General features: G+C 39.4%; 1 protein-coding gene and 1 long non-coding RNA gene across 5 annotated transcripts in view; both read right to left on the reverse strand.

The window, feature by feature from the left end:
* NKAIN2 (sodium/potassium transporting ATPase interacting 2) overlaps positions 1-18,852 on the reverse strand; it is a 532,323-nt gene that overhangs the window by 505,888 nt on the left and 7,583 nt on the right. The window lies entirely within an intron of this gene.
* Positions 11,316-13,591, reverse strand: LOC136287004 (uncharacterized). Its single transcript, XR_010720044.1, has 3 exons — positions 13,555-13,591; positions 12,196-12,273; positions 11,316-11,737 (listed from the first exon to the last, which is right to left on the reverse strand). It is a non-coding gene; the product is annotated as an uncharacterized lncRNA (long non-coding RNA).

The following is an 18,852-nucleotide window of genomic DNA, read 5'->3' on the forward strand; positions in this document are numbered from 1 at the left end:
CAGCAGCATTTAAGCACTTCCCCCCTTTGACTTGGAAACCACCAGGAAGGGACCATGACAAATACTTGCCATGTCTATCACTCCCATCTATTAAGAGATCCTGTTGGCCTGACTTCCAATATTTTACAAAATCCAGTGTTATTCTCATTTCTTTAGTGCAACCAGAGGTTTTTGCAGTCAAGAATGAATAGAACAAACAGTATGAGGTTCTCTGAATAAGGTGTACACACAGGTATTTTCAGTTTGAGTAAGAATGAAGTACTCTTCCAAAAGATGTTATCCAAGACTGTATGATGTAACATCACATACTGATTTTATTAATCACTCTGTCAGCATAACTGACACAGGAACTACCAGAATTTGATACACACTCTTTCAAAATATATATTTGCCTTACTTAGAAAGTGAAAAAGTAATCTTAATTTCAAAATGTGGAACTGGAAGACTGCCTAACAGTTTGTAAAATCAGATGAAAATACATTTCAACAGTTAAATTTTTATCCAAAAATTATTTATGCAATTAGAAGTTTAACAGCTTAAGTTCATGTTTGTTTCATATTTTAAAGAATCACATCTCATATATTGAACAAAATCACATGCCAGAGATTACAAGTACACTCGAGAAATTACTCTTGCTTCAAAATCACCATTGCTCTCACCAGTCAAACCTTCTTCATTTACAATAGCATTATCAGGTTAGACATCAGGCATTTTTCACTCCAAGGTTGTTGATTTATGAGGAAAAGTTGGACTCCTGACATGGTTTCTGCACCACTAGCCACATCTTTCTTCCATACATGATCTGGTAACCTAGGGAGGATGTCAGACCTCACCTGAAACAGGACCAGGATTTTTGCAACACACATCCCACCTGATGTACCTACATGCAATGAAGTCAAGGAACTACTTCAAATGTGTCTCTGAGGTAGAGGAGCAATACCCAGAAGAGGTTGACATATGACAGCACCATCTGACTTCAATCCACTTGGGTTTTTTTTCTGTGTCAATGCAATAAAATGTTGTTTTAACTTGCTTTCAGTCATGCCAAATGATAGCAAATGGAGGAAGAGGCAGCCTGACACCCACAGAGCAGAACAAGGAACAGGGAAGAAAAAAGGCTGTAAGAAAAAAAATGAGGCAGGACTGAAATGAAGAAGGAGGCTTGGAAGAATGGGAAGGATCATGTTGGGTGGTAATGGGGAAAGTAGAAAAATAAGAACAGATACAGCAAAGTATGACAAAGGGCTCAGTTTACGTGGTCCAGATAGACTAAATTGATACTAGGAGAGAGAGACATCATAGTTCATCACTTCTAATACTTAACCATATACTGGAGCAGAGCTCTTTGCCTTTTTATTTTAAGGGGGCCAAATTAGGAAAGTGAGTTAAGAGTAGGTGGGTTGCAAAGATACAACAGATGGGACGTGGACAAACCTAGTACAGAAGTGGGAAGGGGAAAATGACACCCTGTGCAGCACAGAGAGATGAAGGAGGGAGACATTTGGTGCAGTATGAGGCAGCATACATGGTCCAGATACTGTAAGTCTCATGATGTCACAGGAGATGCTGGTGTTGAAGTCCTGCTGTCCTCCAGCATGTTTACAATACACTGAGCACTGTTCTAGACCCTGAAGATGCTGAAGACTCAGGAAATTGAAATAATAACTAATAATAAAGCCTATCCAGGAAAGGGGAAGCTTTCTTTCCCACCCCAAATTTCCACTCAAGCCCTTAGTTTGTAAGAGAGGTTATAAGGTTACCAACAGCAGATAATATGACAGCCAAAAGAATGAACAGAGCATGCCATCAGTGGCAAGAACTTGCTATTTTGAGCAACTATTTCTGGAGGTAGGACATTTTGACAAAAGGATTCTTAACTGCCTGCTGAGAGCAGGTAATGCTAAAGACTTACAGCTCCATAGTCAAGTTCCATGTTTCACAGGAAGCATCCTTTGGCTTGGGATGGACATCTCAGCATGACCCAGAGTCAATGGAACCATATATCTTGCATGTTTCAGCGCTCCTCAGCTGTCAGCAAACAGCTGTGAAACCCAACTACAGAGCACTCTGCAGGCAGCAGACACTACTAATGACTGACATGAAGGAGGACAAACAGCACACAACAGCTATCACAGACTGCACACTCCACTAACAGCTAACAGGGGTTGAAATGGAGGAATTTCATGTCAGTGGTCAGTGCATAACATGCAGTGTGCACTTCTTAATGACGGTAATAATTTAAGAAAGCTAAAAATTTGATAAGAAAGTCTGAAGAAAATGCACATGAAAATTTTAGAAAAATGTCAAGAGACAGCCTCTGCAGATTTAATTTTCTGAGGTTATGATACACCATTAAGATATGCATTATGATATTGCCTTTAATCATATGATCACACAGTTCTCAGCACACACTTAAAACATACTAAAGGTAGGCGGAAAAATTGCATTTAAAAAAAATGACAGCCAAAATAATCAGACAGAATTCTGAATTATTGTTTCAGAAGCTTGTTATTCTTGTATCCCTGTGTATCAAAAGTGCTAGCTACCTTTTCAAGCCAGAATCTTGTCAGGGAAAAATTAAAGTAATAAAAAAAATTAAAAAGTTTTTGCACGGTTGAGCACTTGTTAGTAATAAATTTGAAAACTTGAGGAATCATTTTTTCTTCTTTTTGTCCTGTGTGTTCTGCCATTTTTGAAGTCAAAGATGTAATTTATATGTAAATTTTTCCTGAATATCACTTCAACCATTGAGAAAAAGTAAATATTTTAACAACAGTATGTAATAATTTGGTAAAAATATACAAGTAGTATTTAAAGGATATTTGTAATTGAAAAGAATACTATATTAATCAATTAAAACTTTCACAGCACGTGCTATAATTTCTAGGTCAAAGTCAAAGAATAAATGAAATACTGAAAATATTTGAAGCTAAGCATACATTTAGGTGAACCAGAATAAAGTACATATTAAAATTCATTCTACCAACTGCAATTTTTATCTTTATTTAAAATCTGAGCACTATCCTCTGAGAGATTCCTTGAAATAGATAGACTAAATAGCCCAAAATAAAGGTGTCAACTCAGACCATGTTTTACTACCAGAATAGCTACTGGTTTGATTGCTGTTGCTCTAGATTAAACATGTCGGTATATTTTTTGGAAATTAATACACCAGACCAAATTCACATATAGCTTAGTAATGAGTATTTCCGAATATTCGTTTGAATGGAAAACATGGGTGATTCACTTTGATCCTTCCAACAATATTTATGTTCGTGTCTTGAAAACAATGTTGAAGAAAAAAATTCTCAGACGAATGTTTTGCATTTAGAAATCAGCTGACACCATACTTCAGTACAATTATTTATTACAGCTTAATCAATGACAACATTGCAACTTCAGATTTTCAGTTCATATGAAATGCAGAGAGACTGCTGTCCTTTAAATATTGTAATAAGTTAGATTAGCAATGCAAAAGAGTCTGAACGGTAATGGTATGCATATATAACAAGAGTGTTTGTGAGCAACAGAAACTTACACTTTTCTAGGTGTCCTGGGTTGAAGTATATTCTATCACCATCTTCATGAACTGTTGAAACCAGGTGAGGCAGTGCTCCCTGCCTCCTCCACTCTGGCTTATCTTCTGTTAATGGGCCCATCAGCACCTTTGCCATACAGCTCACAGATCACCCACCCCGGACTATCTCCTGTTAATGGGCCCATCAGGCCTTATCACATGACTCACCATCCCATTGTGAGATGCTCCACCCAGAGGGAGGAACCAAGCATTCCAACCTGGATATAAGCTGAGACTCTGAACACCAGAGGGGCGCTTACCCACTGGATCCCCAGAGGACCCGAGCTACCAGACCTTTCTACAGGATCACTGCTTCAGGAAGACCACCTCATCTGGACTGCTTCCATCACTCCGCTCAGGTTGTATTCTGACTCTGACAGTGGTCTTTTCTATTATTGCATCTATTTTATTTTACTTTCTTTCCTTTTTTCCTATTAAATTGTATCTCTGACTTGGAGCCTCTCATTTGTTTTGCTTCCAAACCACTACACTAGGTCGGCCCAGAGAAGTAAAACTCTACAAGTCAGTTACAACATTGCATAGATGGTAGTAAAACAAAGCCATTTTACGCTATCACAGAGCTTAGAGATAACAAGCTAGCCCTCGTCAACAGAATTCTAAAATGAACAGGCATGGTGACTTGTTCCCTCAACCTTTACTTAAACGACTACCACTTCAAAGCCAAGTCCCCTTCTCAACTCTGTTTTCAAGACTGCTATCAACTGAATTTCCATGTCAGCAGGCATCATCACTGGCAGCAAACTACAGTATTTAAGAAAATTTTCAAATCTATAAAAGCAGATCCTTAATACTTTATAGTTTGCCATAACCCTCTCATGTAGTAAAAATAAGGCACCATGAAGGGCAAAGGATCCTTTTGCTTTCCAACAAGTCATCAATAGCACGGGTGGTGCCTCTGAGATACAATACTTTAGGGAGAAAATGAAAATAAAATTAAGGAGAAAAAAAAAAAAAAAACAAACAAACAAAAAAAAAACAAAAAAAAACAAAAAAAAAAAAAAAAAAAAAACCTGAGCAACTTTGACTAGAGAGAGAGAGAATATGTGAGACCAACAACTGTGCAGAACCCAAGATTCATGAAGAGGAAGAAGGTGCTCCAAGCACCAGAGCAGAGATTCCCCTGCAGCTCATGTTGCAAACTACAGTGAAGCAGCTGTGCCCTTGCAACCCATGGAGGTCCATGGGGCAGCAGAGCAGAGCAGTCCCTGGAGTGGAGCAGTCCCTGGAGGACCCCAGCAGTGCCCAAAGGAGGCTGTGACTGTGGAAACCCTCACTGGAACAGGCTCTTGGCAGGACTTGTGGACCCATGGAGAGAGGAGACCACAACCGACCAGGCTTGCTGGAAGGACTTGTGGCCCCACAGTACATCCCCAATGGAGCAGGGGAACCTGAGGTCCTAAAGGACTGTGCCCCAGAGAAGGGACCCACTGACTTGAAGAACATGCAGCCTGTGGGAAGGACTCACATTGGAGAGGTTGATGAAGGCTGCCTACCATGGGAGACACCCCATGCTGGAGCAGGGGAAGAGTGTGAGGAGTCCTCTCCCTGTAGAGGAAGGAGCAGCAGAGGCGATGTGGGATGAACTGAATGCAGCCACCATTCCCTGTCCCACTATGCCACAACAGAGGGAGGACATAGAGAATTTGTGAGTATTGGAGGAAGGAAGGGGTGGGGAAAAAGTGTTTTTATGATTTCCTTTTTAATTCTCATTTTCCTACTCTGATTTGATTGAACTAACTTCCCCAAGTCAGTCTGTTTTGCTCATGACAGCAACTGGTGAGTGATCTCATCCTGTCCTGATCTCAACTGACAAGCCTCTTGTTATATTTTCTGTCCCCTGTCCAGGGAAGGAGGGAGAGTGATAGAGATACTTTAGTGGGCAAACTCGCATCCACATGTTATTACTTATCAGTGCTCCTAAAAAGAAAGAATAACTTGTAGATGAGTAAACAATCCTATAAGGATATATATTTTAAAGATACTGACACAGCATCTATCACACATATAATTACCCATCTGTTTCTACAAATTATATTTAACATAATATTTAATCCCCGCATATAGGAAAGGAAGTCAGGCATACATGCTTTAAAATGTTATGGGGAGATGGTATACAAGAAAAAAGGAACATAGTAAAAAGTAGTCAGGAAACGGTTTTCTACCACATTTCTTCTTTCATTGACAATATTTACAAATGCTAATATAGCTGAGCAATGGGAAGTAAAAAAAAAAATCAAAACTGGAAAAGATCCCTGAGTGAGGTGTTTGCCAAATATAAGGTGCAGTCTAAGTTTTACAAATGCCAAACATCATCTTCTGATTAATTTTTATTTGTATAGTAAGGGGAATAAAACTAAGACAAGGAAAAGAAAATAAAACAAATGTGATTACAGGAATTATAGCAAGCAGCACATTTTCAATGAAGTAATCATACTTTTTATTACTGGTAGTCTGGATGAAAAACTGAGGCAAGACAGCAAAGCTACAACACTAATGTTCTTGCCAATGAAAACAAAACCATTATGGTGGCTATCAATGATTTCATTTAATCACACGTCAGGCTTCATGGATTGTTACTCTGGCAGTTGCAACAGAGAACCCAAAAGCTAAGACTTTCAAAGCTGTCAGAAAGGCATTTGGGTGTCCATTTTATATTTAAATTTTAGCAGATTTGAGTGACTGAAAACAGGCAGCTTTCAAAAACTTGAGTCTTGCTTTCACAAACTCGGAACTGGTCTGCTGAAAGCACACTTGATTGGAATTAGATACAAGAAACGTGAAGATCACTGACCACTTATAAGACCAGAAAGCACAACAGCCATCAGACAGTACCAGAACTGTACTTATGAAGAGTGTAGGTCATAAAGAGAGATATTTCAACTTGTAAGGGTTTGGAGTTTTTCTTGTGGTGTTGATGGTGTTTTGAGTTTTTCCCTTCTCTGTCTGGCAGACAGCAGTAAGTTTGGAACAAAGTAATCAGATGGGCAGGCAAGAAATAAACCACGTGCTTTTTCTTCCTCCCAGATTCAAAGTGCAGCTAAAGAGAAGGATGGGTTAGGAAATGAACTGCTCAGTTCTGTCTGTGGGACACCAGGCATAGAATCATAGAAACCTCAAGTTGAAAGGAACCCGCAAGAATCATGTAGAACATGGGAGACTGGTCAGCAAAAACACCAATCTTTGCAAAACATTGTCGAGGCACATTCAAAAGAACACCTAGGAAAGACGACTGTAAAAGAAAATCTTAATTCAAACATCAGAGTTTGATGATTTTCATCATTTCTGGATGTTGCTGTAAGGAGAAATAAAACAGCCATAGAGGGATACTCAAAGTCAAGAGGCCATATTCTGGCGAGGAGTGACAGTGCTCTGGGTGCTGCCACCAGCCCCTCCCATGTGGCATTCCATGTCTGAAGGACTGGCACAGTCTGTGGCAGGTGACACACTTACAGCACTGCCCTGCACAGGGGGTGCAAAGTTAAGAGCATGAACAGAAAGGAGCAATGTTATGACAATTATCATCCTGTCCATATTATGGACATGTTATTTCTCCTGGACACAGAGATCTCCAAATATACTCATTTATTGTAATTGTTGAAACTGACTTAATGTCTCACTGAATAAAACTAGGCCATGAGCAGCAACTGAGCAGAAGAAAGCAAGCTTAAGATATTTCCCCCTGTAAAGCTTTTCTTAGATAACTACTGATGATGATAGAAACAACCATAATTTACAGCATAAGGAAAAAAAAAAAAGTTAAACTTGATCTTTTTACTGTAATCTTCCTTTCCCTAACAAAGCATCTTGGAGTTGTAGCAACAGTAGTCTTTATAAGGGATCTTGCAGGGACTTTAACTAATATTTTAATAAGAACTTTTGCTTGATAAAGAGGCTTTTGTCCTGGAGCCTGAATCTACTTTTTTGGTAACAGAGATGATTAATGTACCTATTCTTTGAACTATTTTACCAAAGAAGAAATTAAATAAGATCAGTCCTGAAAGGGAAAGCACCAAGGGTTAAGGACTCAGATCCAGTTCCCACTCCCTGATGTCATGACTCTGGGTGAATGACTAAGATTATTTCTACCTGACTCTATACCACTCTAAACAAATTCCCAGTAGAGACCTGCTTTCAATACATCTTATGTTTATGCATCTTATAACTCTACAGAAAATGAGTAGAGTGGTCCGAAGAGCTGAGTCCAGGTACAGTTCTTTAGGGAACTCTTCTATTTTACATAGAGGGAGCTCAGGCATCTTCTCTCTCTGTCTTGCTCTTGGTCTAGACTGAGTAAGAGCTGGATGGTTCCCATCGGTCCTACGCTGTTGGCAAGGGTACTCTGAAACGGGCTGAGAAATGAAGGCTTCAGCCCCTCTCTTCTCAAGAGGGCAAACAAATTGGTGTTTTTTTCTTGTGCACACAAACTAACAAGTCACTTACTATGTGAAAACTGGGCACCACTACAGCTGCCACTACTCCTTCTCCAGACACCATGACAGAAAGGACCAAGCCTCATCTTGGGGATGACAGAGCAACCTCAGTTCCTGCCTCAAGCACAGGTTGCAAGTGTGGATCTTAACCCCACGCAGGCATCTAACATGTGCAGTGGGTGGTCACTAAAACCCAGGCAGGAAGGGGAATGAGAAGCCTTCTATGGCGTCAAAATGACCCAGAAGTACTTCTGCCTGCTCTGCATGGCCTGTTTACAGCAGAAAAACCAAGCAAGCAACCCATGTCAGAACCTAAGACACAACCATGGAACTGATCTAAACAGCTTCTGCCTTACTGACTATTTCTTAACTTACCAAGTAGCCAAAGCAGTAAAGGATCCAATCTTTAGGTCTGAGTAGCAGCTAAAATAAGTAAGGACAAGTACACAAAAGAAAATTAACAGGAAATGTTCTAGCCTTGATGTATGATACCAGTAAAGCTTCAAGGGAGTTTAGTACATACTCAATTTTTGATCATACTTTTTTGGAGGTGATTGATAAACTCCAGGAAACAAACACAAATATATTTAAGGAAGTACTGAAATCAAGTTAGGAAAAAGCAACTTTAAAAGCTTATATCAGCCAGAAAATCCACCCACAAAAGCAAAATAACATTAATTATTATACATTCAGCAACTACAAAGCATGTACTGCTTGACAAAAAGTGAAAGGAAAAATGGAAAAGGACATTTATTTACATTTTTGTAAGCTAAGTGAGTGGAAAAGCAAAAAAGAGCAGGTTTCATAAGCAGAAGAAACCTGCAAACTATTACCTTGTCTTCGCCAAATGCTCCCTCACTGTGAGTAGTCTTAAAAATACCATAGTTGTCCAACTGTAATGCATTCTTTCCTCTATCATGTGTCTTGTTAGTGTGGGCTTTAAAAATCAACATTTATACAATTTTTGAATAGAAGTGTCTAACTGACCTTACACAAGGTGCCTAATTTATGTTGATTCCTTTATTGTAAAATCTGAGCTGAAGCTTAAATTTTGGTAGACTTGCTAAATACATGCAATATAACCCATAGACTTTATCACAACTTTTATACTACTGGGCTAAGTACTTTTGGTTTTTTTACAAAATGAAGTTTAAATGTCTGTGCTTGCTGATAGGGCACATAAGCCAAAAGTATGGGGTTTTTCTACCCCCACTGCTCAAATGCCTGAACTGTTTTCTCTGTTAGGTGAATAAGCCATGGGTGATTGGAATGAACAGAAATGCAGGGTATTTCTCCACCAAAAGAAACATCATTTCTAATGGTCAGCAATACTGGTTATCGGCATAAGCCAACTCTGCAGGCATGCAACAGCTTGTCCATCCCTCTACCAACAAACCTCTTCTTTCCCTGAACTGCAGTCCTAATGCCTCTAAAGAATGTCCAGAGATCCCTGGTCAGCAAGATCCAGCAGCAGAATCCCTCCATCTGCATTTGCTCCTGGAGATTATACCACCTCTGAAGAACAGTTCTTTATTTCTGTGTTCCCAGAATGGCCCTGAGTCTTGACACCGTCACTCATCACCCAGATTATCTTTTTTCTTCTGCTCTCCTTCCTTTTTCTCCCAAATAAGCAGTCCAACACTGCTAATAATAGGAGGAAGTAGCTGAATAAAGGACCTTTCCCATCTAATTCAGGGACATAAATGCGAAACATTTATCATTTACTCAACTCGTAGGTCTGCTAAAGACAAATTCACCTGTGACACATGCAAGATAAATTCATATCTCTTTCTAATAGACTTCCATTAGTATCAGACTTATCATCCATTCCCCTAAAGTCTTGAGTACCACCCATGCAGCGTAGGAGATTATGATTCTATTCAAATCAACAGTATTCTATTTTAAAAACTCACAGCACACACATTCAGAGCTGTGACTTCATTCAGGCATATTTTCTTAAGCTGCTGTCTCCTTTTTTGCAACACTGAGCTGAAAATGGATATGTAATCCACTGCTTATATGCACCCTCTATTCAACATATTAAGACTCTGCCTGTGCCTAAGCTTCATCTTCTTTTCCCCAGAAGCCAAACTCCCCAGCTCAAGTGGTAAAGTTATGTGAGTTTTTCTTTGAAAGTCCCCACTTCTATGACACATTCAGTATCATCATGTATGCACTGCAGCACACCTGCAGTACCTGACACATCATTGCTTAAAACATTAATTCAATGTCAAGTATGACATCTTCACACATCATTGAGACATACACATTTTTTTCTGTTAGATAAACACATAAACATACATTTCCTGTATTTGTACACATACATTGAATAAATCTTTCAAACTGACTTGCTTCCTTCTGCCTCTTTATCTCATCTGAACCATGAATCCCTGAAAAACTGTTATCCTTTCTGATTTCAGACCAGTATAAAAAGAGGTTGGTCTAGGGGAAAGAAACCCCTCTGAAAACAAATTCCCCAAATTAAAAACTAGTTCCATCAATGATGTATTTTCTTTCTTTTCCCTTCCTTCTATCTATTCTCCCCATTCCTTCACTCCCACATCTCATGGCAGCTGTTACTACAGCAGAGACCAGTATTCCTTATCTGTACTTCTTGAACCCAATAAGCCTTACTGTCATTTCATTCATTTATTATCAAGGGATTTTCTTTTACTAAAGGTGCACTTCCTCGAGATGTGCAGTATTTGAAGGAAACAGCTCTGCCTCTTTTTCTCCTGCCATGCTACAAGAGAACTGATATTCCCTCACATTTTTAGCCACTATTACCTATAGGAATAAAGAAGATAGTCCAGTGAAATACAGGCAAGTGTCTTTGGCTACACATTGCCTTGTCACCAAATAGGTCACTGACTGACTGCAACCAAGAAAATTCATGCAGACACAGTAATCTATGAAAGAACAAGTGATTCCCTCCAGAAATATTTCACGGTTATTAGTAGCTACGTAGTAAGCAATCCTCGCTGTTTATATAGCTTAGCTTATAGCTTATGGCAGCAGCAGAAGGCAAGCTAATATAAAAAATACCAACTAAGAAGTGTCCCCATGTAAATTTTCTTCCTTCCACGACATTTCAAGGAAGCAAAATGAGTAGGACTTGAAAAGTGAAAAGATATGAACAGTGACAAAAAGAAGGTATGAAAAAACCCCACACTCACACACTCCATTAGTGCATGTCAGCTCTTGGAAAGCAGAGACTCAGACACCATTATGAGGGAATGAACTTTATTAACTCTATTTTACAGTTTTCCTGTTTACAATTACCTCCATCTTATTACATGAGCAAACCTCAAGAAATAGTGAAATAGCCTCTTTTTTGTTTGTTTTTTCCTTGATGTATTCTGCAGATCCATAAGGAGATGATATAACTTAAAAAAAAATCTGGATATGCCAGAACATGTGCATGTCAAGAAGATGGGGCCTGACTCTTTTCAGTGGTGCCCAGTGACAGGACAAGGCGCAACACGAACAAACTGAAATATAGGAAGTTCCACCTGAACATGAAGAAAAATTTCTTTACTTTGAGGGTGTTAGAGCACTGAAATAGGCAGCCCAGTGAGGTTATGAAACCCCACCTGAACACGATCCCGTGCAAGGTCCTCTAGGTGAGGCTGCTTTAGCAGGAGGGTTGGACTATGCAGATGGCAAGATCATCTCCAGAGATCCCTTCAACCCCAACCACTCTGTGAGTCTGTGAAATATAAAAGGGGGTAAAGAGAAAGAGGAAAAAAAAAAAAAAAGAAAAAAATTATCCATATTTTAACTTAATTTATATTCAGTATAAAGTATACATCAAATGTGCATGGGAACAGAAAAAGCACAAGTATTCTGTGTATTCCAGATGCCTAATTTATGACTCAAAATTCAAATTAAGTTCATGGAGAGAGTTGTTCTTTCAGAGCATGATTTAAAACACCTAAGTAAAGTTTCTAAATGCTAACTAAGTAGTGAATTTCCGCCCTAGAGGCCCTTGCCTGCCTCCATCATCCTGAAAGGCAGCCTAGGCACTGAGGTAGGTACCTGCAGGGAATTCCTCTCAGGTGCTTGCATGCATGGGAGAGTATGGCAGCAAATAAAGCAAGCAGTACAGAAAATGACAAAGATCTCCAACAAGGTGCACTAGAAATACTTACTTTAAGATTATACTACCTGACAAGTGAAAGACTGTGAAGAGCCACCCTGAAGAGTAAGGAAGCACCTTGCATTACTTCTGCATGCATAGGGAGACTGTAATGTAGACACAAGAAGAAAGGTTTTAGAAAACACCTGCATGAGATTTTTCAAGTATGACTACTCCTCTTAGAAGGATTCCACAGATGCACCTTCCTACGTATCATTTTCAAAATGCTTCCCTTTCCAAGTCCAACTTCCTTACAGTAGCAGTACTCACTCTGCGGGATATCCAGTAAAATCACTACAGTGCAAAACATTCTTCAAGAAATTAGTAAGCCAAAAATGTCCATGCAAATATTTATTTTCTTCCACTGCAGGAACATTAACCAAAAGAGAGATTTTTCTAACATGTTTTTAATCAAATATAAGGATGGTCCAACATTCCTAAAACATTAATGTGGAGAAAAAGTGTGGAACAAAAATCTAGGGTAAAGCTATGCACAACTATGCACAAGATGTGCCAATCAGAAATATTTATGTAACTTTGTAAATAATTTTTCAGCTCACCATCATCTCCTGCTGATGAAATAATTGATCAATATTCTGTCAAGTATAACATAATTCTAGAGATTTATTTTCTTTATCTCTCACTTTAACCTAAGACCTGCTGAATTTCAATTGAAATAAATACATGATCTTTACCTTTTTGACCTTTACAAAAATTCACTAAGTACATTTTATCTCTATCAAATTTGATGTTCTAAAGAGATTTTGGTGACTGTGCTTGTATAGTGACCTTATATAAGTCCTAGGATGGCTATGATGTAGAGGTTCCTCATACATGTAATTTGAGGCTTTATATGGAAACACTCCTGGAAGATTAATCCTTCCTTTGCTCAGCAAGCATGTCTCAGCACATCCCTAACGAATTTCACACCTTCAAGATAAATGGGATAAAAGCTCTAAGTTACAATGCTCTAAAGAAGTGCTGTAAAGAAGACTGAAGACAATCCAGTGCAAGAGTCTCAGGTCTCTGCAAGAGCAAAAACTTTCTCCTTGACCTTCCTGCTGGATTATGTGGGTACAAAATGGACGTAATTCATGGTGAAATAATTTTACACTGTGAGGATGCAATTCAGTGGCTATCACTGCACTGAGGTATGAAGGATGCCAGCATGGCTCCGTCCCCTGGATCTCACCATTCACAGCTTACATGGAGGACATTGAGTATATCCTCACCACAGGGCACTAGCAACACAGGGAGACATCTATGAGAGCAGAAAAAATCATCCTAAAATTTTCAGGTAGGCCTAGGGTGCAGAGATTAGAACCATGTTCTCATTAAATCTGTAGAGGCAAAAAAATGAGGTTAGCATCTTGTTATGAGAGACATACCTTCCAATCTGCCTCAGAGAGGGCTGTTCCAAAGTACTCCTCTGGCACCTGTTGGCATCACCACCTTTCACTCTTTAATAGATCTCATACTATTATAAAAAAAAGGTTAATAAAGTTTTTAAAGTTTACTACTGACACACAGCTTCAAGGAGTTCCCTTGGGTCCTGTCACTGGTTACCACAAGGAAGAGGTCAGTCCCTGCTCCTCCTCTTCCCCTCACAAAGAAGATGTAGACTGTGGTGAGGTCACCCCTCAGTCTCCTCCAGGTTGAACAGACCAAGTGACCTCAGCTGCTCCACATATAGCTTCACCTCAAGGCCCTTCAACCACCTTTGTTGCCCTCCTTTGGATGCTCTCTAATTGCTTTATATCCTTCTTACACTGTGGTGCCAAAAATACAATATTCAAGGTGAGGTCACCCCAGTGCAGAGCAGAGTGGGACAATCTGCTCCCAGGACAGGCTGGTGATGCTGTGCCTGATGCACCTCAGGAGAGGGTTGGCCCTCCTGGCTGCCAGGGCACTGCTGACTCATGTTCAACTTGCCATCAACCAGAACCCTCAGGCCCCTTTCTGTGCGGCTGCTCTTCAGCGTCTCATTCCCCACTCTGCACATATATCTAGGGTTGCCCCATTCCAGGTTCAGAATCTGGCACTTGCACTTGTTAAACTTCATATGGTTGGTGAGTGTACAGCCCTCTGATTTGTCGGGGTCTCTCTGCAGGGCCTCTCTGCTTTCAAGGGAGTCAACAGCTTCACCCAATTTAGTATCATTGTGCTCGTGCTGAACATCAAAGCAGCTGGAACCTTTAGCACAGCCATTTTCCAAAGAGCTCAAAATGAAAGGTAGCAGTGAACTTACTGTAAGTCTAGGTTTTCTAATTCATATAAAAACGTACTAGCAGTTTGTCAAAAGTCAGCTATTTTTAAATGGCATAAGCATAAAAGGAAATGTCAAATATTAACTGTTCAATCCATTCATCACTGTAGCTTCGTATCTTGTCTGAAATTAGTAAGGAAACTGTCTGGAATAGATGTTGCAGTTTCAAGATGAATAATTTTCACCTCCCAAACAAAGTCAGGGCTTGTGCTTACCAAGAAATCCAATTAGTCAACCCAAGTAGTGCAGAATTTCCAATTTACTCAAATTTTGAAATGCAAACAAAGAAAAAAAAAAAAAAAAAAAAGAAGAGAGAAATTTACATGAACACAGAGGCATGTGTTTACGTTAGGCCAGCCTGGGTTGCCCACCAGGCAGCTCTGAGCTGAGGGAAGCAAGTGCTTACAGATTTACATATACAGCTCATTACAACAGCTAAAATGCCAAGAGGTGGCTCTTGAGAGTATGTTCTTGAGCTTGCCATGGTCAATAAACCTTGCTGTTCACTGCAAATGGTTTTCTCCAGCTGAGTTTACATTAGTTCTTAACAGCAGTATGATGGCAGTGTTCTCCTTTGTTCCAATTCAGTCCAGTTCCCAGCAGAAGTGACAGCAGCCAAGGCATCATTACTGTGGTGACACGTGTAACCGAGTTCATCATCACGTCCAGGGAGGCTGCAGCTGCCGGTGCGACATGGGAACAAACGAGACGGGTCTCCATTTTGTTAAACTCAAGAATCCATTTATTGCTCCTGAGGACAAGGAGGGGAACAAAGACGAAAGACCAGGCAAGGGCAGGGTCATGGGGTTTTTATAGGGTATTGAAGGGGTGGAGTTTAGGGTTTGGGTCAAGGGAGGAGTTAACACAAGAAGGGTAACATCAATTTCCTGCCTCCTTAGAACAGGAGCACTCCACACATTACAGCATCTGAGTAACTTTGGAAAAATCAGCTCGTCCCTCCTTTTTCTTAATCCTCATGAGACCAAGGAAATACCACATGCTTACAAGTTGGAAATATCTCCTGCACACCAAGCTTCCTCGGTGCAAGGAAGCCTGCACGTGGACTGCTTTTGGGCTGATGGGGTCCTGAATACCTGGCCTTCTAGTGAAGACACTCAGCATGCACTGAAAGACTCAGACATTTTGCATTTGGACAGTGCTTTTCTTACTCACCTTGTTAAAAAGGCCACCTAATGAAAGTTCAAAACCTCCTTATAGACACTGAAGTCTGAACAAGCAACTGAATAGTAGCAGATCTGTCACTATTTCATTCCTGCCTTTATACCTAAGTTATTTAACTGAAACCACGAGAGCTCCAGCATCCCCCGTTGGTGAAATGAAGAGGAGGGTTACACTAATGACTTCTATTATCATCAGTGGTAGCTACATATATGTGATGGGCAGAGAAGAGCAGCTGTCCTCTAATAAGGTGCTCATCACGACAAATATAATACTGACATGGGACCCACATAATTGTCTTTACAAGCACACTGCAAAGCAAGAATGATTGCAAATGCCAGGAAGCAGGAAAAAAACCCCAGCATTCTCCCATGGTTTTTTTATTTCAATTCACAAAGAACAGCACATTTCTGGAGCAAATAGAGCTTACTAAACCAGCTGCCTTTTGTTATTATCCTTATGCCTATCTGTGATATTATACAACAGATACCACTTTATCAGTATCCATAAATAACTTTTATTATGTATCTCAAAAAGCACAGTTTAGCACGATGCAGAACAGACGTTTCTTCCAGTCACTGAGGCCAATAACTTTATTTTTGTATCTGCCACTATGACCCCACCACTGGGTTATGGCTTTCATTTACAAAAACGAAAGAAAAAACAAAAAAATATTGTACCAGACAGTAGGGCCTCTAAATAGTCTGAGAGGTTGCCAGGACTAGAAGTAGGCATTTTAAGGAATATTGCTGAGTACTGCATCCAACTCCAGTTTGTTGTGGGTTTCCTTCTAGAAGTCCCAGTTTTACTGCCAGCTCCACACTCAGGAAAGCCCGTCTGATAAAATCCAAGACCGTGAACTCTGTTTTCAGGATACACTGAAGCCCATATCTTATGTTAACACAACCAGTGCCATCATCTGGCTTGTTACCAAGCTGCTGTCACTGCCTGTGACTGCTTCAAGTGTCAAGGAAAATAAAAGCTAACTGGCCTCAAGGGCATGAAATGGGCGTGGACAAGAACTTAAAAGTAAATTTAAAAGACAGGAAAAAGGTAAAAAAGCTTTGACAAAAATACTTATGACAAACTTATGACAAAAATAATATCTAAATTCTATATCATATTTTTTACAGTCAAGCATCTTACTGTTTTGTATTCCTTTAGCTGCTAATGTTTTCATTTATTTTAATGTTATTTGCTCTGCCAATTTGAGCAGTGATGTAATGACATATGACTCCCTCATATTCAGTGGTGCTCACAGCACCTTTGTCACTGGTGGCTCAAGAGCACAATGAACAGTATCTTGAGTTTAATGTATTTGTGGCTTTGTGAAGGCAGCAATGACACACAACGGGATTTTTCTCCTTTTGTTTATGTGCTCCGTAATAGAACACCCTCCCACAAAGACCGTGACCAGAGTATAATGAAAAATGCTAAGCCATTGTCAGTCATGGCAAAAATTTGCAAACTTTACATTTTGTTTAATTACTGAAGAATGGCTTTTCAAAGAGACATCCGTTGTTCTAAAGAGGCATCACAGCATTTATCTTCCTCTCCTCACAAAAGCTTTTTATCTTCAAACAAGAAGGATATACTTGTTGAGGGCAAATTACTAGTCTGTCTATGAAGAAGTTTAAAGGAATTTTTAACTAGTAAATTGACCCATACTATGAGTCACCTGGAGAGGAATGACATCACTTCCTCCGACAGTTAAGCTTTCTTACAAAAATATTAGTCAGTATCTTAGATTCAAGACCCTCTAGCTCTTAATACTATCTTGTTCTTGTACACCAATTTAATTCACTATTGCAGCATCACTCAGAGTGACAGCAAATGCTATTCAAGGTGAACAGGGGCAGCCCTCTGACCCTCATTCTAGGCCTCTAGCATGACTTCCATTCATCCAGAAGAAATGTATCACTCAATTATGTTCTGCTTGAATTCCAAAAAAAAGAGTTTGATAGTCTATCTAATCTTCTTTAGTACAAAGATACCATCAAAAATAAGCAGGCTTAACTGCATAATGAGGTTAATAAAGGTGCATGCAGAAGAGAAGCCTATACAGTCGATGAAAAGAGGCAGCCACTTCCAGAAGGTGGTTCAGAGCCTATTCATTACATGTTTGAATGAGATAGCATGAGTCTCTCTCCCACTATCTGCAAACGGTCCCGCATTTTTTGCCTTCTGAAAGGTGGTGTAATGTATAAACATGACAGGCATCATCATTTCAACATACATCTCAGAAATAATAGAATTAACCTTGCATGCTGCTCTCTGTACAAAACTCCGCTAATGAGAATTTCTTCATAAGAAAAGAAGGGTGAGGAGGAAACCAGAATTCAATCTGTTATGGTATGAGTATAGAATATGACAAACTTTTCTTATTCCTGTTCACACAACTGGTAACTTGCCAGTTACATGTAACTGGTGACTTGCCACTAGAGATACTGCCTAACATCCCAAAAACAAACAAAAAAAAACCAAACCAAACCAAACCAAAAAAAAAACCACCAAAAAAAAACCAACAATGAAAACACCACCCCATACACCCACTGCCACCCAAAACTCTAATATTAGAAAGCTATTTCTTCAAAGAACATAGGAAAATATGAGATTTATTTGCGTCAAATAAATGGGGTTTGTTACTGTTTTCCGCAATCAGTACAATAATCAGTACAATTTCCTATATACTTTATGTCATTACGTAGGCAGCAGAGAAGCAAGTTGTCTATAAAGATTCACCTTAATCTGAGCATCAAGTGACAAGTATTTTCAAAGTATCCAGATATATGCAAACATTTAAGTGCGAATCAGCAGATCTCCAAACTGATCAACATTTCTCATAAGTTATGTATGAATTAAAATCAAGTTTTTATTAAAAATGCATAAGTATGATCTGTGGTGAATAGAACCATTAGCTATGCATGTTTACTCTTTAGTGAACACAGAAATCAGTAATTTTTCTTCTAAATGTCATTTCCATCAGAGGGTTATAGTATGATAAAATGTTTAAACGATTCTCAGATGCCATCCAGCTGGTACATGTACAACTGGGGAGAGGACATAAAAAAATGAACTGTGAAATGTTTATTTGCCATGGGGGCAAGAAAATGTCATTGCAACTATTGCACCCATTCTACTTTACAAATCAGGTAGCACTCAACAGTCCCTCACTTTCACTCACCGTGATAAAACAAATAAATCAAGACTAATGTGGATGCTAATGAACTATCTGATTCTT

The sequence above is a fragment of the Chamaea fasciata genome, unplaced genomic scaffold (assembly GCF_029207755.1).
Source record: "Chamaea fasciata isolate MVZ Bird 193981 ecotype frontalis unplaced genomic scaffold, bChaFas1.0.hap1 SCAF_3, whole genome shotgun sequence".
Classification (NCBI taxonomy): Eukaryota; Metazoa; Chordata; class Aves; order Passeriformes; family Sylviidae; genus Chamaea; species Chamaea fasciata.